Below are 25818 nucleotides of genomic sequence, written 5' to 3'. Positions count from 1 at the left end.
TCTTTTCATTCTTCTTTTCATTCTTCTTCTTCTTTTCATTCTTCTTCTTTTCATTCTTCTTCTTTTCATTCTTCTTTTCATTCTTCTTCTTCTTCGTCGTGCCCCGTGACTGCCCAAATGAGTGAAGTGTGCGGTGATTCTAAGATCGACGGCACTCATCTGCATGTCATACTGACTGACAGTATTATTTCTCTTCCCCAGCAGACTCCAAGGGCATTTAAATTAAAGGTACAGTGTTCTGCACTAATATAAAGGCTCTCTGAAGCCTAGAAACCCTTTAAATAAGTTAAATTCACAGCGAATAAATTCGCATCGAATCGAATTTCTCCCGCAAATTCGGCGAATCAGCCGAATCGAATTTTTGAATAATTCGCTCATCTCTAGTATTGACCACTCTGAATGCCCTCCACACTGGTGATTACTGGACAGCTTCTGAAGGAGCCTCCTCTATGCTTCTCACTCCCATTCCTAAGGTTGACACAGGTAGGCAGTTGCTTTAGAAATCTGTTTCTCCACTGTGGTTCAACTGTTGGAAGATTCTCAAACACTGAAGCTGCAGTAGATGTTCTCCTTCTGCAGCTTAGTCCATACAGGCAGTCTTTCTGCAGGCTGACATTGATCACCTTTTTCTTGTTACCTCTCATTTGGAGTCCTTTTTATGCAGCACCTCTCCTCCTCACAACAAAGGTTCCTCTAACTCAGTTGTGTTTTGACAGCATCAGAAGTTAACATGCTCATGCACCAATGCACGGAAAAAAGTAATCTCCAGCCAGTTGCATGCGTACACATGCTTGTGTAAACAGGCTAGTTCATGTGAGCCTGCTAATTCATTTGGGCAAGCTGTGCAGATGTATATATGAGCAGGCACAAGGGCATGCACACCTAATCTAAGTCTTGACACCTAACTGCCTAAAACACAGAGCTAAACTAGGAAGGTAATTGATGGCCTTCAGCGGTTACTACTGCAACTTGAACCCTGAACCTGTTCCTGAGATTTACTTTCCTGTTGCTGACCCATGCTGTTTACTCTGCCTGCATGCTACTGACATTGGCTAGTTTCTTTCCCCGTTTTATCGGTGCATATTCCTGATTTTCAGCTCTCTGCTGATTCTCAATTTGACCTTGGCTAACTTTGACTTGTGGCTTACTTCTATGGCTTACCTCTCTGATCTCCTGATGTGACTTCCTGACTATGACCCTGCATGCTGCCCTGACAGCTGTCTGTCTCCTTGACCATCAACCACCACCTGTCCAGACCTTGCTTCCAGTTTGCTGTGTGTTCCAGTGTCCTGGTCACCTGTCTTCTGGTTTGCCTCTTCCTAAGGTACCTTCCTGCTGGTCTGCATGAGCACCTCACAGCGAAGTCTACCACTAGAAGGAAGCTTTCTTGAAATGGACTCATGGCACCTTTGCCACACTCCAAATTCCACTCCCTGTCCATTCTGGGGGTACATGGACTAGAGGGGGTAATGAAAGCCTTCTTGTCATCTCAGCCTACAACCAGGTATGTGATAAGTGGTTGCTTTGTCTGGAATAAATGCTGCTACTGATCATCCTCTCACCATGAGTTCAACAGAGGGTAGGAGTTCTGATTTTTCCTTTTTCTTTCCTTGACTGACTCCCTATCTAAACTTGTGAAACAATGGTCTTCTTCTACGTATCCTGTTTCTTCTGACATGAGTATAGGGATTGCTTGGGCCTCTGATCCTAATGATCCCATTGTGATGGTTTCTGCTTCTTAAGATGTTTCTGTTGCTACATCCCCTTCTGATAGGATTAACCCTTGACTATTGAATATGCACAATGTTCCTGAATGTGATCTTAAGGAAGCAATAGTATGTAAGTATTCCCCGCTAGACTTTAACCTAAGTAATTCTTTGAAAGACCAGATCTGGAAAGGTAAATATCTAATCTTGATCTCATACTTCTGTCTTTCAAAGCTTGTGGACCTAGTGTAAGCCATTGAAATTTTATTACTTGCAATACATTAAAGCAGAGCTCCACCCAAAAGGGGAAGTTCTGCTTTAAGGACTGCCCCCCATTAAGGATTGTCACCTTTGGGGGGCAGGGGGAAGTGGGTACCCGAATTTGACAGGTACCCGCTCCCACTTCCGGTCCGATCACTTAGGCGATCGGAAGCGGAAGGTGTCCTCCCTCCCTTCCTCCCTCCCTGTAGTCTTTTGGGACACATGACAGGTCCCAGAAGACTACAGGACCATTCAGAAAGCACAGCACTACTCACGCATGCGCAGTGGGTACCCGGCTGTGAAGCCGCAAGTTATCACAGCCGGGTGCCCACACTGAAGATGCCTGCCTCCTGGAATACAAGACGGCCGGTGAAACGAGCTGCGGTGGACACACCACGGGACTGAGGGACAGGTAAGTGGCTGTTTTTCAAAAGTCAGCAGCTACAGTTTTTGTAGCTGCTGACTTTCATTTTTTGACAGGGAGAGTGGAACTCCACTTTAACATGGACATTAGATGGTGGTGGGCTTCCATTCAGGGTCACTCACATGGACAGAACAGCCCTCTAGAACTTGTATGCTGAATAACAGGACTCAGCTGGTGAGCAGGGCAGTCAGGGGCTACATTTCCCAGGAAGGGTAGCGTGTGGGCAGGGGCATATAAATATCAAAGCCCAGGAGATTAGCCAGGAGAGTGCAGGGAGAGACTAAAGGAGAAGGAAGTGTGCTGACGGCTGAAGTGCTGAACTAGGCCATGGAAGCCAGGGTTGGAGAGAGAGGAAGAGCAGAAAGATCCTACTGACCACCCAGTCTGGCACATTGCCCAGCAGACCAATCTGACAGCGGGAGACCAGACTGGATGCCGAGTCTGAGCCGGAGAGTCTGTGGACTGACCCTGTTTGCTGAGAGAGACAGACCATTATGATCTGCTGGATTATTTTGATCGGGTGAGAGAGACCCATGCACCCACTAACCAAGTGAATACTGATAGTTTGCCACCTCAGCTACCTACACCTAGTTGTGAACATTATATATAGTTGACTCAGTTTGCGGCCTAGTTCTCACAGCAGCCATCCTTGAGATACATCTACATTGTAGTTTATTGTACAAGTTGACCACAGGACATACAGTTGCAGGCCAGGATACAGCAGTGTTGTAACTGCTGACAATAGGGTGCAACTTGGCATTATTATTATTATTATTATTATTATTATACAGTATTTATAAAGCGCCAATGGTTCGCTCAGCGCTGTACATTACAAAGGGGGACAGAACATGTGACAGAACAATACCAATACAATGCAAAACATGAGGGGATCGAGGGCCCTGCTCTTTCGAGCTTACAATCTAGAAGGGATGGGGCAGTGGTACAGGAGGAGATAGCTGTGGGGGATGGAGTGGTAGGAAGAGTGGAGGAGGTCAGCAAGTTAGCAGGGGGTGAGGTAGGCTTCCCTGAAGAGATGGGTTTTCAGGGTGCGCCTAAAGGAGAGGAGAGTAGGTGATAATCTGATGGGTTGGGGCAGGGAGTTCCAGAGGATGGGTGACACCCTGGAGAAGTCCTGGAGGCAGGCATGGGAGGAGGAGACCAGGGAACTAGAGAGAAGGAGGTCTTGTGAGGAGCGGAGTGTGCGTGCTGGGCGGTACTTGGATATTAGGTCAGTGATGTAGTTCGGGGCAGTATGGTGGACAGCTTTGTACGTCAGTGTTAGGATTTTAAATTTGATCCGTTGCGCAATCGGAAGCCAGTGGAGGGATTGGCAGAGGGGGGTGGCGGAAATGGAGCGGTTGGAAAGGTGAATGAGTCTGGCAGCCGTATTCAGGATCGACTGAAGCGGGGATAGCCAGCGGCGAGGCAGGCCAGTGAGGAGGGAGTTGCAGTAGTCGAGTCGTGATATGATTTGGGAGTGGATGAGCTGTTTAGTGGTTTCTTGGGTTAGGAACATGCGGATTTTGGCGATGTTGCGGAGGTGGAGTCTGCACGAGTTTGTTAAAGATTGGACTTGGGGCTGGAAGGATAGGTTGGAGTCCAGAATGACACCAAGTACTCTGGCCTGCAGAGCGGGTTTGATATTGGCGTTGTTGGACGTCTTACCACGTTTTCTGGGAGTGCTCATTTGCTCAGGCCCTGTTGGGGGCCCTGGAACCTGAACTCAAGGACTTTGTGCCACAGACAGCCATCACTCACTTTGGGGTGTTGAATGGACTGTTCTGTGGAACTTTCTCTCTGGAGGACATTGACAGCGCCTGGAGGGTGCTGTGTTGCTTTAAGGACGCTTTATGGTGCGCCAGGAAGCGCCTCATCCACCAGCGGGAGAGGATGTCCATTGAGGACTGCCGCAGACTGATCCTCGGTCTGCTCAGAGACTATTCCTTGATGGACTTTAAGGAGGAAGAAGACGTCTGAAGATTTCCCCCTTCCCCCTACTCCCCCTTGCGTGTCTTTGTCTTTTCAATAAAGCTTCGGGCCTGTGGTTTCCCCCCCCCCCTCCCCCTTCCCACACATACCTGATGCCTATTGATTGATTGCAATATCCAGTTCTTCGTTTTTGTGCATGCACTAGTATTGTTAGATAACGTAACGTGTAGTAGAATGTTACAGTTTTTGGGGTAAGCGGCGTTATGCATGACGTGGTGGTCTGGGGATTCATCCTCGGCACATCACGTCAGGCATCATACCGCTGAGCGAATGTATTTATTTCTGAATGTATTTATTGTATGCTTGGAACTGTATTGCCATGTGGTGTGCTGCGTCGCAGTACAGGGTGAGATGTACCCCGATTACACGTATCATGTTGTTTTTGATGTTTCTGCAATAAAAGTATCTTTTCAATCAAAAATTGGCGTTGTTGGATGTCACTAGTAACACTTGGGTGTGGGACCCCACGGTGTGAAGATGACACATGGCCACTGTTTTTCACTTCTTTTTGCACAGCGCCCTAAGGACCAGGTCTTTTGGCTAAGTCCAGGGCAATTTTTGCTACAGGCCTCAGGGCCTGGTCTGTGCACTATTAGGCACGGTACCACTTTTTTATTTATTTACCACTCCCACGTTTTGTCACTTTTTCTGTTCTTATGTGTGTGTTTTTTCACGGATGGAGGGTGTGGGTCCTCGGGCCTTACCTGAAGTCTAGGGGGAGGATGTGTGGCCATACGGTTCCTTCCTCCCCTGATCCCTAGGGGGTTTTCTCTCCGGGAGAACCCCCTCGCCTAGTACTGGATGTCCGGCTTCGGCTGGGCATAAGGAACGGTGGTCCACCAGGCCTTTTGGCCAGGAGGACCAAATGGGAACCTTGTCCCTGTCAGGAGCTTCGTGCCCCGGGGGATCAGGCGAACGGTCCAACCCTTTTGGGGGTAGGACAAACACACCCCTAAGTGCACTTTTTCGTGTGGTGTTCGCACTTGCACTTTTTTTGTGATCACTTACGGGTTTTTCGTTGTAGTTTGCACGTTTGCGGAACAAAAAAAAAAATTGGCGTTGTTGGATGTGATGTAGAAGTCAATGGGGGGTGGGGTTCGGGCTGGGGGGAAGACAAGGAGCTCGGTTTTGGAGAGATTCAGTTTAAGGAAGTGGAGCGACATCCAATCTGATATGTCGCTCAGTAGGTGTGTGATTTGGGCAGAGACCGAGGGGGTGAGGTGGGGGGTTGAGAGATAGATTTGTGTGTCGTCGGCATAGAGGTGGTAGTTGAAGCCGTGAGAGTGTATGAGTTGGCCAAGGGAGGAGGTGTAGATGGAGAAGAGAAGGGGCCCAAGGACAGAGCCTTGAGGGACCCCAACAGAGAGGGGGAGTGAGGGGGAGGTGGTAGCATTATAGGTAACGCTGAAAGAGCGTTGTGACAGGTAGGATGAGAGCCAGGAGAGAGCAGAATCTCTGAGGCCGAGGGAGTGTAGTATTTTGAGGAGGAGGGGGTGGTCAACTGTGTCGAAGGCCGCAGAGAGGTCAAGGAGTAGGAGCACTGAATAGTGGCCATTAGCTTTGGCGGTTAGAAGGTCGTTGGAGAGTTTGAGTAAGGCGGTTTCGGTGGAGTGTAGGGGGCGGAAGCCAGACTGTAGGGGATCGAGGAGGTTGTTGTCATTGAGGTGAGAGCATAGGCGGGTGTAGACGAGACGCTCGAGGAGTTTAGATGTAAGTGGGAGCAGGGAGATGGGTCTGAGGTTGTTCGGGTCATTGGGGTCCAGGGAGGGCTTTTTAAGTATGGGGGTGATGTGTGCATGCTTTAGTGGGGAGGGGAAAGTGCCGGAGGAGAGGGAGAGATTAAAGATGTGGGTGAGGGAGCGTAGGATGGAGGGGGAGGGAGGTCGTAGGAATTGTGAGGGGATAGGGTCGAGGGGGCAGGTGGTGAGGCGGGCATCAGAGAGGATCTTGGAGACTTCCTCGATGGTAGTAAGGTCAAAGGTGTGGAGTGTTGGGGAAGCTTCAGTATGAGGAATGTAGGATGGGGTGGGAGTGGAGGTCAGAGCAGTGGTGGGGCCGTGGGAGAGGGGTGAAGAGGGGGTAGCTGAGTGAGGGGGAACGGGGTTGGAGGGAGTTTGAGCAGTGACGAAGTCCCTGCGGGTAATGTCGAGGGGGAGGGGGGATGAGGGGGTAGCTGTGTGAGAGGGGACGGGTTGAGAGGGCGTGTGAGTTGCGGCAATGTCCTTGCGAATTGTGTCAATCTTGTTTTTGAAGTGATTGGCAATCTCAAGGGCGGTGAGTGAGGTGCTGGGTGGAGGTGGGGGTGGAGAGAGTAGAGAGTTGAAGGTGGAGAAGAGTCGGCGAGGATTGGAGGAGAGGGCCTTGATGAGGGTCAGGAAGTAGGCTTGTTTGGCTGCGTGGAGGGAGGAGGTGTAGGTGCGGAAGGCAGATTTGTAGCAGGTGAAAGCTTGTTGGGATTTTGTTTTGCGCCATAGTCGCTCCAGGGCACGACTGCGTTGTTTGAGGGTTTTGGTGTGATCAGTCTGCCAGGGCTGGAGCGGTCGGAGTCTGATGTTGCGTGTGGTTAAAGGCGCTAGTGAGTCAAGGGCTGCTGTCAGCGCGTTGTTGTAGGCAGTCATAGCCAAGTCGGGGCAGGACAGGGGGAGGATGCGGTCGTGGAGTTGATCAGCTGCAGAGTGGAGGGGGGCAGGGTTAAGGTTGTGGAGGTTACGGCTGGTAGTAGTGTGGCATTTGGAGGGGTAGGCGTTGGAGGACGAGGAGATAGAGAAGGTGATCAGGTTGTGGTCAGAGAGAGGGAAGGGGGTGTTAGTGAGGTTGTGGGGAGCGCAGCGGTTGGAGAAGACAAGATCAAGGATATTCCCGTCGGAGTGGGTGGTGGATTGTATGCACTGTGCAAGTGTAAAGGAGGAGGTTAAGTGGAGGAGACGGGCTGTGTCTGGGTTGTCAAGGTTGACAGGCATGTTGAAATCCCCAAGAATGATGGTGGGTAGCTCAGAGGAGAGGAAGAAGGGTAGCCAGGAGGAGAAGTCTTCCAGGAAGCGGGGTATGGATCCAGGAGGCCGGTATATCACAGCAATCTTCAGGGGGGTTGGGGAGAATAGTCGGACACAGTGGGCCTCGAAGGAGGAGAAGGATAGGGAGGGGGGGTTTGGGAGGACTCGGAAGGTGCTCTGCGGTGACAGGAGCAGACCAACCCCACCACCTTTACGACCGTTAGGTCTGGGTGAGTGGGTCCAGGTGAGACCTCCATAGGAGAGTGCAGCAGGGGAGGTAGAGTCAGTGGGCTGGATCCAGGTTTCCATGATCGCCAGGAGGTTGAGGGAGCGGGAAACAAAGAGGTCGTGGATGGCGGTAAGCTTGTTGCACACCGATCGGGCGTTCAGGAGTGCACATGAAAAGGGGGGGAGATTTTAGGGAGCAGGGGGACAGATACTAGGTTGCGGTAGGACATGGAGGCGGGAGGGTGTTGTGCAGGTGAGGGAGGTGGTGGAGGGCCAGGATTCGGGGAGATGTCTCCCGCGGCTAGGAGGAGGAGAAGGGTGAGAAATGTGGCATGGGAGCGGGATGTGCAGGAGCGTGAAAAACTCCTAGTGGAGGTGTTCGGGTCAGTGGGAGAGTGGAGTAATAGGAGGAGGTGGTGGGTGCCATAGAGGGGCGAAGGAAGCAGTGAGGACACAATATACAAATGTTTAGGAGGAGCAGAGGGATATAGTGAATGGATTTTGGGAATGGAGGAGAGGAAAATGAGGAGTAGAAGAGGCATTGTGGGGGGTGATGAGAGCAGTAGTAGGGAGATGATAGCAATGAGGGGGAGATGTGCAAGTTTTGGGGTGGAGCAGAGGGGTAAAGAAATTAGATTTGGGAACAGAGGATAGTAGTATGAAGAGGAGGAATGTATTATATAAAGGTACACAGAGTGGGACTCAGGCATGTAAGAGATGTTTCCCAGGGTGTTTGCTTGCAGTCTGTCCAGCATGCAGTAGAGTTTCTTGCTGTTGTTGTGTCTTTCTCCTGCTTTAGTTCAACTGCTGTGTTTAACTGCTTCGCACTCTTTCGAAGCCGCACTCCGTCAGAAGCAGCACCCCCATCAGAGACTGTGCCCCCCATCAGAGATCTCCCCCCATGAGCTGATCTGAATTTATAGGGAGATGCTCAAATGAGCATTCAACTCCACCCCAATTAGAAGCTGATAAGGCTCACATGAATGTTGGGGGATGTCTCATAGGAACCAGGCTACAGTCGTAAACTGGGTGCAACTGAAGGTAAGGACTGCTCAGCATACACACAAATATAAATACACCATTTGTTCTGAATATAACAGCAGTGAAAGCGATTTTGAGTTAGGAGTGGAGGTAGGAGAGGTGCATTTACCCAGGAGGAAAACAGCAGGAGTCAATGCATGTGATTTGCAAGTCTCATGGCATTCAGGTTGCATGCCAATTCACATCCAGTGTGATTGGGGAACTTAAAGTCCTTAAAGCGGAACTCCACCCAAACGGGAAAGTTCTGCTTTACGTTTTTGTCCCACGCTCCTTATTAAGGATTGGCACCTGCGATTGCCTAAGCCAAACGGAAGCGGAAGTTGTCCTCCGCCCCCATCCCTCCAAGTAGTCTTCTGAGACACATGACAGGTGCAATTCACAAAGCGCAGCACTTTTCGTGCATGCGCAGTGGGCACCCGGCTGTGAAGACGCAAGCTGTCACAGCCAGGTGCCCACACTGAAGATGCTGGAGCCAGGAAGAGTAGACGGCCAGTGAATCAAGCCATGGTGAGGACACCGCTGGACCGAGGGACAGGTAAGTGGCTGTGTTTTAAAAGTCAGAAGCTACAGTTTTTGTAGCTGCTGACTTTTATTTTTTTTTTTTTCAGCTGGAACTCTGCTTTAATCTTGCGAATGTAGTATAAAAGAAAAGCCAAGCTTAAAGTGGAACTGCACTGCATCTGAGCGCCGAAAAACAAAAATTTTAATTCATTTTTAATATGCAAAGCAAACTTACCCATTCATTCATGTCTCCATTCTTTATTTTGCTGAGAAATCATTTTGAAAAACATCCCCTGGCATTTCTGGCAGTGGCCATCTTCAGTAAAGGCAGGTGATTCATGTAGCATTTACCTCCTGGAAACCATCTGTCCTTAGCACAGGCATAGGCTGAGCTGAGAACCCTCCCTCCCCTCCTGAAGACTCCTGGAATGTATGACATCATCTGCCTAGGCATGAAAACCAGGAAGTAATTGAGGAAATGTTAAAAAATAAAAAAAGAGGTTGAAAACAAGTAAATATGATATACTTTCCTATCTAAGTACTATCTAGCAGTGTAAGGCTTAACAAATACTCCATGTTGATTGGGAGACTGAAGTTCCACTTTAAGGAGATGTAATCCTTGTTTGGGCTGTTAGCTGCCCGTATAATTCCTCTAGGCTGTATTTGTTTCTAAATGCTTTAATTGGGCCATTTCAGGCTTGCATTCCCTTCATACCCATGTCTGCTTAACATCCATTTTGTTGGTAGAGGCTAGCTCTGAAGAAGTCCTCGAAAGCCTGTTGGATGTCCATTTACCCTGTGATGGGATGTGATGTTCTATGGATTTGATGGTGCTGTTGTTAATGATGGGCCTTTGTCTCAATCATATATTGTGATTATATTACTTACCACTTTTATACAATAAAATCGTGTTTTAAGATTAATACACTAGGCCAGTGCACTTGCGTTTTTGTTTACAGTCATTTAAATAATATGTCTGACCTAATCTCTGCCTCTGATTTTATTATTCTAGGTACCAAACCTAATATACAGTTGCAAGAAAAAGCATGTGAACCCCTTGGGATTACGTGGAGTTTTGCATGAATGGGCATAAAATGTGCTCTGAATGTCATCTAAGTCACAACAATAGAAGAACACAGTCTGCTGAACATAATACTACACAAACATTAGATGTTGCCATGGTTTAATTGCACATAACATGTAAACATTCACAGTGCAGGGAGGAAAAAGTATGTGAACCTTTGGCCTTAATAACTGGTTGACTCTCCTTTGGCAGCAATAACCTCAACCAAACGTTTCCTGTAGTTGCAGATCAGACCTGCACAACGATCTGGAGTAATTTTGGACCACCCCTCTTCACAAAACTGTTTCAGTGTAGCAATATTCTTGGGATGTCTGGTGTGAATCGCTCTCTTAAGGTCATGCCACAGCATTTCAATCGGGTTGAGGTCAGGACTCTGGCTGGGTCACTCCAGAAGGCGTATTCTGTGCTGTTGCAGCCATTGTTTTGTTGAATTACTTGTATGCTTTGGGTCATTGTCCTGTTGCATCACCCATCCTCTGCGGAGCTTCAGTTGGCGGACAGATGGTCGTACGTTTTCCTGCAAAATGTCTTGATAAACTCTGGAATTCATTTTCCCATCAATGACAACAATCCGTCCAGGCCCTGAGGCAGCAAAGCAGCCCCAAACCATGATGCTCCCTCTGTCATGTTTTACAGTGGGGATGAGGTTTTGATGTTGGTGTGCTGTGCCTTTTTTTCTCCACACATAGTGTTGTGTGTTCTTCCCAAACAACTCAATCTTGGTTTCATCTGTCCACAGTATATTTTGCCAGTAGTGCTGTGGAACATCCAGGTGCTCTTTTGCAAACTTCAAACGTGCTGCAATATTCTTTTTGGACAGCAATGGCTTCCTCCGTGGTGTCCTCCCATGTACTCCATTCTTGTTTACTGTTTTCCTTATTGTAGATGTGTCAACAAAAATGTTAGCATTTGCCAGAGATTTCTGTAGGTCTTTAGCTGACACTCTGGGATTCTTCTTTACCTCGTGCAGCATTCTGCGCTGTGCTTTTGCAGTCATTTTTACAGGACGACCACACCTAGGGAGAGTAGCAACAGTGCTAAACTTTCTCCATTTGTAGACAGTCTGTCTTACCGTGGACACATGAACATCAAGGCTTTTGGAGATACTTTTGTAACCCTTTCCAGCTTCATGCAAGTCAACAATTCTTGATCGTAGGTCTTCTGAGAGCTCTTTTTTGCGAGGCATGGTTTACATCAGACAGTGCTTCTTGAAACCAGTAAACCCAAAACAGGTGTGTGTTTTTTAAGGGCAGGACAGCTTGCAGAAACACATCCAATATCATCATACTGATTGGAGTCAAGGTTGGCTCACTCCTGGCTCCAATTAGCTCTGGGAGAAGTCATTAAGCTAGGGCCTCACATACCTTTTCCTCCCTGCACTGTGAATGTTTACATGTTATGTGCAATTAAACCATGGCAACATCTAATGTTTGTGTAGTATTATGTTCAGCAGACTGTGTTCTTCTATTGTTGTGACTTAGATGACGTTCAGAGCACATTTTATGCCCAATTCATGCAAAACTCCACGTAATCCCAAGGGGTTCACATACTTTTTCTTGCAACTGTATGGATTCTTAGTCACTCTTTTGTCCATTGGCTGGGCTACAAAAAAAAATTGCCATCAGACTTACCAGCTAGCCTGCATAAAAACCCCAAAAAACAAGTTGATCCTGTCACAAAAATTCACGTTAAAAACAGAGGGTTTCGTTTCACACATTTGCAAACATATGTGAAGCTGCAGGGCCTCGCCAAGGCTCCTCTGCATATTACTGTCCTAACTCATATTTTTGAGAGTCTCAAAGTTGGAGCACATAAAGCAGTGGATACATTAAGGACAGGTTGTTGTGGATGGAGCCCACCCCTCCCTAAAGTTGCAGGGACACATTAGAAGCCCAGCAAAAGCACAACAGTAGCTGAAGGCTTTCAATGTGTCACCACGCCAGATCCAGAGAACAAGCCATACTAAAATGGCAACCACCCTAATTTATAGAATCGGCTAACAAGTGGATTTATATACAGAAAACTTGGGCTATGACCATTGCCATTATAAAATTTTCTGCTTGGGAAATGTGGAATGTGCTGGAATGAATTAATGTTTTCTGTGTTTCGTTTATTGCAAATTTGGCAAACCCCACATATACTTGTTATTTATTTGGGTGGAAACGATTTGGGCAAGCATAAGACTCTGGATATTTATTTTCTATTAAAAATGATATTTACCAGGTTGAATCATCTTTTTCCAGATCTGTTGATCCTTTTTTTGGAAATGGTCCCTAATTTACTCTGGATGTAATATTCTGCATTTAAATGTCTAGAGAGAATTAGAAAGAGATTGAATCACTCTATTTAATTTGCTTATTTCCCCATTTAACTGCATTTCTTACCATTATGTTTATTTGGAAGAGCCTGGCCTTTACAGATCTGATGCTGTTCACCTTATGTGCACTGGCCTGTAAGTCACAAACTTTCAACAACAGCACCTGGTACACTGGGCTTTATGCTACGTTCTGCTAACCTTTGCCCTCTGTATTCTGGGCTGAATGTTCACTAGGCTTTATGTTACCAATACACCAAAACTGACCAATACACCGTTTGCACTTGGGCATACGTAATGCACCTCTGACCCCTGCACACATACAGTACTATGGGCTGTACATTACACAAGTTTGAACCCTGTATTTCATAACTTGGAGTGTATAATACACACTCCTGACAAATGTACTTTGCACACTGGGTTGTATGTTACTTATTTCTGACCCCTGCACTCTCTACAAAGGGTTTTATGCTAAACATTTCTGACACCTGCACATTTCTGACACATTTGGCTGTAGGTTACAAAATTCTAAAACCTACACTGTGTATGCTGACTGTTTGTTACATCGTTCTGACCCTTTCACTTTGTATGCTGGACTGGATGTTATTGACTATTGACCTTACTGGGCTGTATGATGCCACTGACCACTGCACTCATTATTCTGAACTATACGGTGAAGGGAAATAAGTATTTAAACCCCTGCTGATTTTGAATGTTTGCCCACTCACAAAGAAATGATCAGTCTAAAAATTGAATGGTAGGTGTATTGTAACACTGAGAGACAGAATAGCAACACAAAATTCAAAAGAAATGTATGTCTAACAAACTATGCACTGATTTTCATGTTCATGGGGGAAATACGTATTTGATCCCCTATCATTCAGCAGGATTTCTGGCTACCAGGTGTCTTTCATACAGGTAACAAGCTGAGATTAGAAGCAGTCTCTTAAAGGGAGTGCTGCTAATCTAAGTTTGTTACCTGTATAAAAGACACCTGTCCACAGGAGTTATCAAACAATCAGATTCCAAACTCTACACCATGGCAAAGACTAAAGAGCTGTCCAAGGATGTCAGGGACAATATTGTAGACCTACACAAGGCTGGACTGGGCTACAAAACTATCACCAAGCAGCTTGGTGAGAAGGTGACAACAGTTGGTGCAATCATTCGCAAATGGAAGAAACACAAAACAACTGTCAGTCTCCCTAGGTCCCGGTGCACCATGCAAGCTCTCACCTCGTGGAGTGTCAATGATCATAAGAACAGTGAGGAATCATCCCAGAACTACATGTGAGGATCTTGTCAATGATCTCTAGGCAGCTGGGACCACAGTCACCAAGAAAACAATTGGTAACACACTACGCCAACAAGGGATTGAAATCCTGCAGTGCCCGCAAGTTCCCTCTGCTCAAGAAAGCACATGTCCAGGCTCGTCTGAAGTTTGCCACTGAACATCTGAATGATGCAGAGGAGGACTGGTTAAAAGTGTTGTGGTCAGATGAGACCAAAATCGAGCTCTTTGGCATCAACTCAACTCGCCGTGTTAGGAGGAGGATAAATGCTGCCTATGACCAAAGAACACCATCCCAACTGTCAAACGTGGTGGTGGAAACATTCTGCTTTGGGGGTGTTTTGCTGCTAAGGGACATGACAACTGCACCGCATCAAAGGGACGATGGATGGGGCAATGTACCGTCAAATCTTGGGTGAGAACCTTCTTCCCCTCAGCCAGCGCATTGAAAATTGGTCGTGGATGGGTGCTCCAGCATGACAATGACCCAAAACACACGGCCAAGGCAACAAAGGAGTGGCTCAAGAAGAAGCACATTAAGTTCCTGGAGTGGCCTAGCCAGTCTCCAGATCTTAATCCGATTGAAAATCCGTGGATGGAGCTGAAAGTTCAAGTTGTCAAGCGTCAGCCACCAAACCTTAAAGACTTGGAGAGGATCTGCCAAGAGGAGTGGGCCAAATTCCCTCCTGAGATGTGTGCAAACCTGGTGGCCAACTACAGGAAACGTCTGACCTCTGTGGTTGCCAACAAGGGATTTGCCACCAAGTACTAAGTCATGTTTTGTGAAGGGGATCAAATACTTATTTCCCTCATGAACATGCAAATCAGTGCATAATTTGTAAGACATGCATTTCTTTTGAATTTTAAAGCGTAGCTAAGCCCAAAAATAAAATTGTAAACCATTAATATATTGCAGTTTAACAATCCTTAAAGTGATAGTAAACTCAAAACCAAAAATGTTATAGATAGATATATATATATATAGGGGCACACAAATCAAACCAGGAATTTGAATTCTTCTAAAAAGGGATGCTAGCGTGGCGGTACTACACACAGTAGTAAGTAGCAAGTGTGTCCTATTACTGATAGGAAACGCACATGTTGCGGCCAGTCCAGAGACTATTAATCAAGATGGCAGACAACAGTGTTGTGCATGGTGATGAAGTTTCTTGTGAACGAAGGCGGAAAACCCATTGGTATCTACAGAAAACTTCAAGCACAATACAGTGATGAGACGCTCAGCCATAGTAAGACATTTGAATTGTGTAAACGTTTCAAAGATGTACATACGTACGTCAATGACGATCCTGCCGTGGTGGTTCCCAGCCCACACCAGTCATTCCTGTGAAAATTCTGTCCTGGGATGGTTCAGGCATACTGACAAACCTTTCTAGGCCAAAGTTTTTTAGTCATTAGTTAAGGGATAAGTGTATAAATGTACCAGGGGAGTATGCAAGAAAACAGAAAAACAAATGCAGTTTCACTCCTTGTAATTTGTTCTTTTATTATATAAACTCAAAAGTCCCGGTTTGACTTGAACCTGTATATATTTATATATATATATATATATATATATATACAGGGCTTTTTTGTCTCAGAGAATAGGTGCAGGAACTCCCCACTCTAACTCATCCCTTGCCTCCATCCCCTATGCACCCTTGAGCACCATCCTTTGGTTTCACCGCTACTCACCTCCCATTTCCACCCCTTTTAGACACCCCCTCGCAACAATGGACTCCCACAAAAAAATACCACCCCAGCATTATTAGACCCCCTGCAGCAACAACAAATCTCCCAGTAGCCAGCATTAATAAACCCTCCAACAGCCAGCAACTCCTCAACAGTAGATTCCTTTCAGCAACAATTGACCCCCAGCAATATAAGACCCCCCAGCAACAATATACCCCCATGCAAAAAAAGGATCCCCTCCAGTGACAATAGATCTCCCAGCATCCAGCATTAATAGACCTTCCAGCACACCCCAGCACCCCTGGCCATGACATACATTCAGTGCTGGAGGTGGCTGAACTGCGAAAACTAGCTATATATATTTATATATATATATATATATATATATATATATATATATATATATATATATATATACATACACACACACTATATTGCCAAAAGTATTGGGATGCCTGCCTTTACATGCACAAGAACTTTAATGGCATCCCTGTCTTAGTCCGTAGGGTTCAATATTGAGTTGGCCCACCCTTTGCAGCTATGACAGCTTCAACTCTTCTGGGAAGGCTGTACACAAGGTTTGGGAGTGTGTCTATGGCAATGTTTGACCATACTTCCTGAAGTGCATTTGTGAGGTCAGGCACTGATGTCGGACGAGAAGGCCTGGATCGCAGTCTCCGCTCTAATTCATCTCAAAGGTGTTCTATCGGGTTCAGGTCAGGACTCTGTGCAGGCCAGTCAAGTTCCTCCACCCCAAACTCGCTCATCCATGTCTTTATGAACCTTGCTTTGTGCACTGGTGTGCAGTCATGTTGGAACAGGAAGGGAGCAAAGTTGGGAGCATAAAATTGTCCAAAATATCTTGGTATGTTGATGGCTTAAGAGTTCCCTTTACTGGAACTTAAGGGCCAAGCCCAACCCCAACCCCTAAAAAACATCCCCACACCATAATTCCCCCTCCACCAAACTTTACACTTGGCACAATGCAGTCAGGCAACTACTGTTCTCCTTGCAACCACCAAACCCAGACATGCCCATTGGATTGCCAGACGAAAAGTGTGATTTTTTTGATTAAAAAAGATACTTTATTACATAAGTATAAAAAAACATGATACTCGTTATCGGGGTACATCTCACCCTATACTGCAACGCAGCACACCACATTGCAATACAGTTCCAAGCATACGATAAATACATTCAATAAATAAATACATTCACTCAGCGGTATGATGCCTGACGTGATGTGCGTGGTGGACGAATCCCCAGACCAACACGGCATGCATAACGCCGCTTACCCCGAGACCATAGCATCCTAAAACAGTAAACATTTCCTAACATTATCGAGTCATGCAAAAAAACGGATGTTACACTTTACCATAAGCATCGGGTGTGTGGGGGGGAGGGGAAAAAGAGGGGGACAAAGGCCCGAAGCTTTATTGAAGGGACAAAGACACGCAAGGGGGAGTAGGGGGAAGGGGAGATCTTCAGACGTCCTCTTCCTCCTTAAAGTCCATCAAGGTATAGTCTCTGAGCAGACTGAGGATCATTCTGCGGCAGTCCTCAATGGACATCCTCTCCCGCTGGTGGATGAGGCGCTTCCTGGCGCACCATAAAGCGTCCTTAAAACAACACAGCACCCGCCAGGCGCTGTCAATGTCCTCCAGAGAAAAAGTTCCACAGAAAAGTCCATTCAGCACCCCAAAGTATGTGATGGCTGTCTGTGGCACAAAGTCCTTGAGTTCAGGTTCCAGGGCCCTCAACAGGTCCTGAGCAAAAGAGCACTCCCAGAGAACGCGGTGAGACGTTTCCTCATGGATGATGCAGAAGGGGCAGTGTCTGTATCTGCTCAGGTTCCTGGCATGCATAAATGTCCTGAGAGGCAACCCCCCTTGGATTGCCATCCATGCCAGGTCCTTGTGCCTGTTGGTGAGGATGTTTGAAGAAACATTCCTCCAGACCACCTTGCAGGTGTCTGAAGGCAGGCCTGGAACCGACTCCAAAATGTCACTTGCTCTGATGAGCTTGTAAATGATCTTTGGCTTCCACAAGTCAGGCTTGACTCCCTGTAGCCCCTGCTCCTTGATAAACGTGAAAGTATCCAGGTAGTACCAAGGGGTGTCCCAGTTGTAGGGGATGGAACTGTCCCAATTGTCCCATCCGAGGGACCTCCAGAGAGGCAACAGGAAGAAGCGTGACATTGCGTTCCCGCCAGAGTCCATAGTCCTTTTGGGCAAAGTTCTGCGGATGCAGTTGCAGGCAAAGAACACCCTCAGTTGGGTGGCGATGTCGGGCACGCCCTTACCGCCCTTGAGGGGTTCCTTGAACATGACTGCCCGCTTCACTCTGTCCATCTTGGAGCCCCAGATGAAGTGAAACACTGCCCTGGTGATGGCCTTACAGGTGTTGACCCGTGGGGGCCAGGCCTGGGCGATGTACTGCAACACAGGGAGAATCTCGCTGCGGAGTACTTCCCTTTGATGGTGAGGTCTCTGAGGCTCCAAAGTCCAAATTTTTGTCGCATCTCTGACAGTCTCTCCTCCCAAGACTTCAGGGCTGCACCCTCGGCACCAAACCAAACTCCCAGGATTTTCATGAAGTCTGTCTTGATGCCAAAGGGCTTGGATGCAGAAGAAGGCAGGAACCACTTTCCGAAGTGCATGACTTCCGACTTCCCGCAGTTGACTTTTGCCCCCGAAGCTTGGCCAAAGTCCTCGCAGGTCTGGACGAGCAGGTCGATGGAGCGCTGGTTGGCACAGAACACCGTCACGTCGTCCATGTAGAGCGAGCACTTCACTTTCCTTCTGTCTGGTCCCGGCGCAGTGATTCCCCCGATCTCTGGATTCCATCTGATGCATTCGGCGAAGAGCTCTATACAGCAAACAAAAAGCAGAGGTGAAAGAGGGCAGCCTTGTCTGACCCCGGAGAGGACCGGGAAGGGGTCAGTTTTCCAGCCGTTCACCTGCACCGAACTACAAATGTCGTTATACATGATGTCAACATATGAACAAAACATTTTGTCAGGGATCGCCACGATCCCCGCCGCGATGGTCCCGGTGCAGGCGCAGTGTGCCGCCCTGTGCAGGGACGCGAGCTTTAGTTCCGGGCCGGCCGCGGCGCGCGAGTTCGCGCATGCGCAGTAGAAGCCACGGCCGCCCGCTGGGCACCAATGGCAGCGCAGGGCGCAATATTTAAACGGCCCTGAGCTGTCATTTGGTGCCTTCTGGTCTTATCCTACCCTGCATCCTGTATCCTGTATCTGAACCTGTTTCTAGTAAGTTGCTGACCCGGATTGTGCCTGACCACTGCTGTATTCTCCTGCCCAGACCCTTGCTTTGCCTAACCTCTCTCCTGAATGCCCCCTATTAGATTTGACCTGCTGTTGCTGACCTGGCGTGTGACCCGACCATTCTATGCCCGCTGCCTTGTACCTTACCGTCCTCTCTGTTACTGACCCGGCCCGTCTGACCTTGCTCATCCATCCATCCATCCGCCCATCCCTCGCAGTGGGGTCTTCTGACCTCCTCATATCAGACTCTCTCCCGTGGGAACCCTTGGCGCATACCACTACCACTGACGGACGCACCCAGTAGCCATGACCTGGTCTCAGGGGGCTCCAAGTCCATCCCCACCATCAGGGGCCCTGGTGAACAAGCACCCTGGGACTTAGACTCCGTGCTCTGGGGACGCCTATTCAGTGGAGTGCTAGTGGTACCGCCAGGCGGTCCCTTACACATTTCCCCAAGACCAAACCTGCGCAGGGCTCTGCACATAAACCCATGGGAGACACGGTCAAAGGCCTTTTCCTGATCAAGACTGACCAGGGCCGCGTGCACACGGCGGTCCTTGATGTATTGGACCATGTCCCGGACGAGCGCTAGGCTGTCCGCAATCCTGTGGCCAGGAATGCCGCAAATCTGATCCGGTTGGATGATCTGTCCGATGGCAGTCTTCAGCCTGTTAGCCAGGACTTTGGCGAGGATCTTGTAGTCCACGTTCAGGAGAGAGATGGGACGCCAGTTTTTTAAGTCACATCTCTCCCCCTTACGCTTGTACAAGATCGTGATCATCCCCTCCCTCAACGAAGGAGGCATCCTGCCCTCCACCACCATCTCCTCATACAGCTCGAGCAGGTCCGGGCCCACGAGGTCCCACAGCGCTACATAGAGCTCTGCTGGGAGACCGTCGCAGCCCGGGGTCCTGCCCCGCCTAAAGGATTTAGCGGCAGAGTGCAGCTCCTCCAACGTCAAGGGGGCGTTGGTGGCCGACAAACCTGCAGGATCAATAGTGTTAGTGATACCTGACAAGAATCTGTTGGCTGCTGACATGTTCATTTCTTTGGGGGAGTAGAGGTCGGTGTAGTAGTCGCTGACCACTTCCATCACGGCCTCCTTCCCCTTCTGGAGTGTTCCAGTCTTGTCGCGCAGCTCCGACAGGGTGTGTGTCCTGAGTGGAGTTTCCTGAAAAAGAAAAGTTACACTTCTCACCTTTCTCTAGATGCTCCACCTTGGCACGGAAGACAATGTGCCTGGATTCTTCCTCAAAGTGCTTTTTCAAGCTCTTCTTGGTGTCCTCCAGGTCTTGCCTAACGTCCCAGCCACAGTGATGAAGGTCCTGCAGGGACTGCAGCTGACGCTGCAGTCTCCTGAGTTCCCTCCTCCTGGCACACACTTGCTGGCGTCCCCTGGCCTGAAAGAAGCTGCGCAGCTTGACTTTCACAAACTCCCACCAGTCGCTTACCTTGGGAAAAAAAGACTTCTCCTCCTGCCAGGCACCGTAGGTTTTCCTGAGCTCCTCCAGCAGTTCCTCATCGTCCAGCAGGGTGCAATTCAGCTTCCAGGAGCTCGGGCCGGGGGCAAAGCCCTCTCCCAGGTCACCCCGAAAGTGAATGGCCCTGTGGTCAGAGAAAAAGCAGGGGACCATGGAGAACCCACGGTGCCTGACTGCCCTAGAGGTGAGCACAAAGTCAATCCTGGAACGCACAGATCCATCGGGGCGGCTCCATGAGTAGTTCACGGAGCCGCGTCCCACGGATCCCATGGAGTCCTGCAGGGAAGCCTCCGCAATCACCTCCCGGAGCAGCTTCGAGGTGGCATCGAGTTTAGCGTACATGCTGGAGCTGCGCCCGTCCTCCTCTATCGGACAGTTAAAATCACCGCCGATCACTACTGTTCTCGTTGTGACGAGTTGTGCCCGCAGGGTTTGGAAAAGCTCCAGCTGCGCGTTCTTCTCCGGGGAGGCGTACACGATGATGAGCCTAACTGGCTCTCCCGCCCATGAGCCGTCTATGACCAAAAGGCGGCCACAGACGAGCTCATGGACGGAGTCAACAGTGAAACGACCCCCCCTGACAAGAACCGCTACCCCTGCAGACTTGCAATCACCACCCCCAGACCAGTAGGAGGGACCGTGGGTCCACTGGGAGGACAAATGAGTGTACCCCCTCAGAGGGGGAAGGGCGCACTCCTGAAGCATGTAGACATCACTCTGCTGTGAGGAAAGAAAGGTCAGCACCGTCTGCCTCCTAGACGCATCCTTGATGCTCCTCACATTAATGGAAAAGATAGAGATCTCAGCCATCATGGGAAGGAGATGAAGGGGTTAGTTGGCAGGGCTGTACTTACCTCCACAAAAAAGGGGGGTTGTGAAAAGAAATTCACAGAGAAAGTGGCTACATTATGAACAGAGTGTGACAATCAGAAAAATTTCCAAAAATTATGCTATATTACATATACAAGTTTGACATTTGGGCAATCGCCCTGGTTTACCATCACCTCAGTATGAGACAATACACACAGACCTAAAACCATATAAAATGACACCAAGACCGGTCTAAATGCTTGTGCAAAAAAGACAGTGACTACTAGAGCCTAAAGTCTTTGTAGCACTGGCTCACAGGTGAACACTGTGGCGCTGTGGCCCTTGCTCAGGGCCCCCGCATACGTTCTGCTTCTCTCGGGGCAGTCCTTGTAGATGTGCTCTGACCATCCACAAAGGTTGCAGGTTTTGGACCTCAGGCAATCCTTGGTCTCATGGCCCGCAGCCCGGCAGAACCTACAAGAAAGCACATGGCAATCCTTACCCTTGTGCCCCTGCTGTCCGCACCTGCGGCATGACTGGGGTTGATCCGGGTAGTGTAGGAGTCCTGCGGATGCTCCCAGGGAGAAGCAATGTTGCAGGTGTTGGAGGTCTCCAGAGGGTCGATCTCTCAGCAACCTGCAAAACACGGCCCACTTAACCGTCCAGAAGCCGTTGGCGTCTAGTATCCAGACTGGGTCCTTCAACACGACGCAGAACCTCTGTAGATAGGTGGCGATATCTCTTCCGGGGACGTGAGGGTTCCTCATGGAAACCGTAATCCGCCTTTCATCCCTTTGAATGGGAGAGTTCGCAGCAAAGCTGCGGAAAGGGGAATCCGGCCCAGAGGTCTTTACTTGCTCCCAATATCTTCTACAGACCTGTAGAGATATAAAGGTGACGTAAAAGATACCTTTCACAAAGGACTGCACCGACAGGGTCTCTGCCTTGCTGAATCCTTGTTCCAGTATCATCTTCTTGCCGAAGACTTCCGGGGTCATGTCCGGGACTCTGCCTTCCACTTCCTTCAGTCGCAGCACGACTGTCTGCTTCATCCAGGGCTCAAGGGTGGGGAGTCCTTCTACAGGGCCGGTGCGTTCTGAGGCGGAGGTGGAGGTGGAGGGGGCTTCTCCCGGGGTCTTGGCGGCGGTCAGCGGCTTCTTGGCGGTTTGTTTGTTCTTCCCCATCTTGTCGCCGAGGAGTTTGCTTAGGAGGGCTTCCAAAGGTCTTGAGCGGATTCCTTCTCCTTCTTCTTCATCAGCGTCTTCATTCTCGCTTAGCCTTTGAAAAGGCTTTTTGGTGTCTACTGCCCGGAGGTAGTAACGCAGAGTGGGGAGGGGGGAAGATCACAAACTCGTTCTGTGTGGGGGCTAAGCCTCAAACCCAATAGCCGCAAGCAGGTGAAGCCGAACTGAATCGACGATCCTACCAGGCCGAGTAGAGGGTACCCCACACAGACCAAATGGCTGGGATAGATACAAGTGTTTCTCAACGTCCTAGCTGGAAGCAGGGACACCCCTAAAGGCAAGGTCGATACTACACTTGATCTTAGCCAAAAGGCCGAGAAGCGATTAATTTTCAGGTTGATCTAGGTGAGGGGTTCATCCCTGAAGCGATAAAACAGATTTTTGATTGAAAAGATACTTTTATTGCAGAAGCATCAAAAACAACATGATACGTGTAATCGGGGTACATCTCACCCTGTACTGCGACGCAGCGCACCACATGGCAATACAGTTCCAAGCATACAATAAATACATTCAGAAATAAATACATTCGCTCAGCGGTATGATGCCTGACGTGATGTGCCGAGGATGAATCCCCAGACCACCACGTCATGCATAACGCCGCTTACCCCAAAAACTGTAACATTCTACTACACATTACGTTACCTAACAATACTAGTGCATGCACAAAAACGAAAAACCGGATATTGCAATCAATCAATAGGCATCAGGTATGTGTGGTAAGGGAGAGGGGGGGGGGGGAAACCACAGGCCCGAAGCTTTATTGAAAAGACAAAGACACGCAAGGGGGAGTAGGGGGAAGGGGGAAATCTTCAGACGTCCTCTTCCTCCTTAAAGTCCATCAAGGAATAGTCTCTGAGCAGACTGAGGGTCTGAGGGTGCAGGGGCGGGGGGGGCCAGGGGCAGGGGCAGGGGGGGCAGGGGGGCCAGGGGCAGGGGGACCTGGGGCAGGGGGACCCGGGGCCTGGGGGGGGTTCCTCTTACCCGGGTCCTTTGGAGGTTTCTGTGGTGCTGGTTTGGTGGCAGGGCCCTTGCTCAGGGCCCCAGCGTACGTCCTGCTTCTTTCCGGGCAGTCTCTGTAGACGTGCTCTGACCGTCCACAGAGGTTGCAGGTTCTGGACCTCGGGCAATCCTTGGTCTCGTGACCTGCAGACCTACAGAACCTACAAGAAAGCACACTGCATTCCTTACCCTCGTGCCCCGGCTGGCCGCACCTGCGGCATGACTGGGGTAGGTCTGGGTAGTGTAGGAGTCCTGATGACGATCCCAGGGAGAAGCACTGTTGCAGGTGTTGGAGATCTCCAGCGGGACGATCTCTTAGTAGCCTGCAAAACACAGCCCACTTACCAGTCCAGAAGCCGTTGGTGTCTAGTATCCGGACTGGGTCCTTCAACACGACACAAAACCTTTGGAGGTAGGTGGCGATGTCTCTGCCGGGGACGTGAGGGTTCCTCATGGACACCGTGATCCTTCTTTCGTCCCTTTGAATGGGAGAGTTCGCAGCGAACTTTCGGAAGAGGGAGTCGGGTCCAGCGGTCTTCACTGCCTCCCAGTACCTTCTGCACACCTGTAGGGAGACAAATGTGACAAGGAACAAACCTTTCACAAAGGACTGCACCGACAGGGTCTCTGCCTTGCTGAATCCTTGTTCAAGGATCATTTTCTTGCCGAAGACTTCCGGGGTCATGTCCGGGATTCTGCCTTCCACCTCTTTCAGCCGCAGCACGACTGTCTGCTTCATCCAGGGCTCCAAGGGAGGGAGACCGTCTGCAGGGCCGGAGCGGTCTGGGGTGGAGGTGGAGGCGGAGGGGGCTTCTCCCGGGGTCTTGGCGGGGGCGGCGTTCTGTGGCTTCTTCACGGTCTGTTTCTTCCCCATCTTGGTGCAGAGGAGTTCTCAGGAGGGCTTCCCAGAGATCTTGGTCGGGTTCCTTCTCCTTCTTCTTCCTCGGCGGCTTCACTCTCGCTTGCTTAGCCTTTGAAAAGGCTATTGAGCGTCTACTGCCCGGAGGTAGTAACGCAGAGTGAACAAGGGGGGGAAGATCACAAACTCGTTCTGTGTGGGGGCTAAGCCTCAAACCCAATAGCAGCAAGCAGGTGAAGCCGAATTTAATCGACAATCCTACAAGGCCGAGAAGAGGGTACCCCACACAGACCAAATGGCTGGGATAGATACAAGTGTTTCTCAACGTCCTAGCTGGAAGCAGGGACACCCCTAAAGGCAAGGTCGATCCTACACTTGATCTTAGCCAAAAGGCCGAGAAGCGATTAATTTTCAGGTTGATCTAGGTGAGGGGTTCATCCCTGAAGCGATAAAACAGATGGAAAACTCACTCAGGATCCTGAAGAAGCCACGTGACAGTGGTGTAATGCATGGAGCTCATTGACGTCATTTCCGAATGGAGCTCGGTGACGCACTTACGGTTTTCGGCAAACACGATTTCCTATCATACCCATAGGATATGGGGGAACCGCTTGTATACTTCTAAGAGCATGTGAGTTTTCCATCTGTTTTTCTTTAAAATAAAACTACATATTGCGCTATGGAGATCTCTCTTTGTGCTTAAATCTTCCATGGTCCATGGACATATGGCTGAGGCATTGTATATATTGAGATTTTGAATCGTGGGGCAAGTTATACCCTGGTGTCATTTTTGGAACATCATTTAAATAAATGATTTGTGACCTCTAGGGGTCGAATGTTGGAGGTGAGGAGGCACTCTGGATATTTAGGATTGATTCACTGGAGTGACACTTTGGTCTGAGCACTATTTGAATGCAGAAGCACTTATACAGTTGCAAGAAAAAGTATGTGAACCCCTTGGGATTACATGGAGTTTTGCATGAATTGGGCATAAAATGTGCTCTGAACGTCATCTAAGTCACAACAATAGAAGAACACAGTCTGCTGAACATAATACTACACAAACATTAGATGCTGCCATGGTTTAATTGCACATAACATGTAAACATTCACAGTGCAGGGAGGAAAAAGTATGTGAGGCCCTAGCTTAATGACTTCTCCCAGAGCTAATTGGAGCCAGGAGTGAGCCAACCTTGACTCCAATCAGTGTGATGATATTGGATGTGTTGCTGACAGCTGTCCTGCCCTTATAAAACACACACCTGTTTTGGGTTTACTGGTTTCAAGAAGCACTGTCTGATGTGAACCATGCCTCGCAGAAAAGAGCTCTCAGAAGACCTACGATCAAGAATTGTTGACTTGCATGAAGCTGGAAAGGGTTACAAAAGTATCTCCTTGAGCCTTGATGTTCATGTGTCCACGGAAAGACAGACTGTCTACAAATGGAGAAAGTTTAGCACTGTTGCTACTCTCCCTGGGCGTGGTCGTCCTGTAAAAATGACTGCAAGAGCACAGCGCAGAATGCTGCATGAGGTAAAGAAGAATCCCAGAGTGTCAGCTAAAGACCTACAGAAATCTCTGGCACATGCTAACATTTTTGTTGACACATCTACAA

At 48.9% G+C, this 25818-nt stretch overlaps 2 pseudogenes; both read right to left on the bottom strand.

Moving 5' to 3' along the window:
- Positions 1–17005: 17005 nt before the first annotated feature.
- Positions 17006–18180, bottom strand: LOC149453025 (uncharacterized; annotated as a pseudogene).
- A 4354-nt stretch (positions 18181–22534) lies between these two features.
- On the bottom strand, positions 22535–22667 carry LOC149453024 (U2 spliceosomal RNA; annotated as a pseudogene).
- Between the last annotated feature and the right edge of the window lie 3151 nt (positions 22668–25818).

This window comes from Staurois parvus, unplaced genomic scaffold (genome assembly GCF_062004578.1).
Source record: "Staurois parvus isolate SC_StPar_1 unplaced genomic scaffold, SC_StPar_1.0 ptg000454l, whole genome shotgun sequence".
Lineage (NCBI taxonomy): Eukaryota > Metazoa > Chordata > Amphibia > Anura > Ranidae > Staurois > Staurois parvus.
The sequence above is the reverse complement of the archived record's forward strand: the minus strand, read 5'-3'. Positions and strand labels throughout refer to the sequence as shown.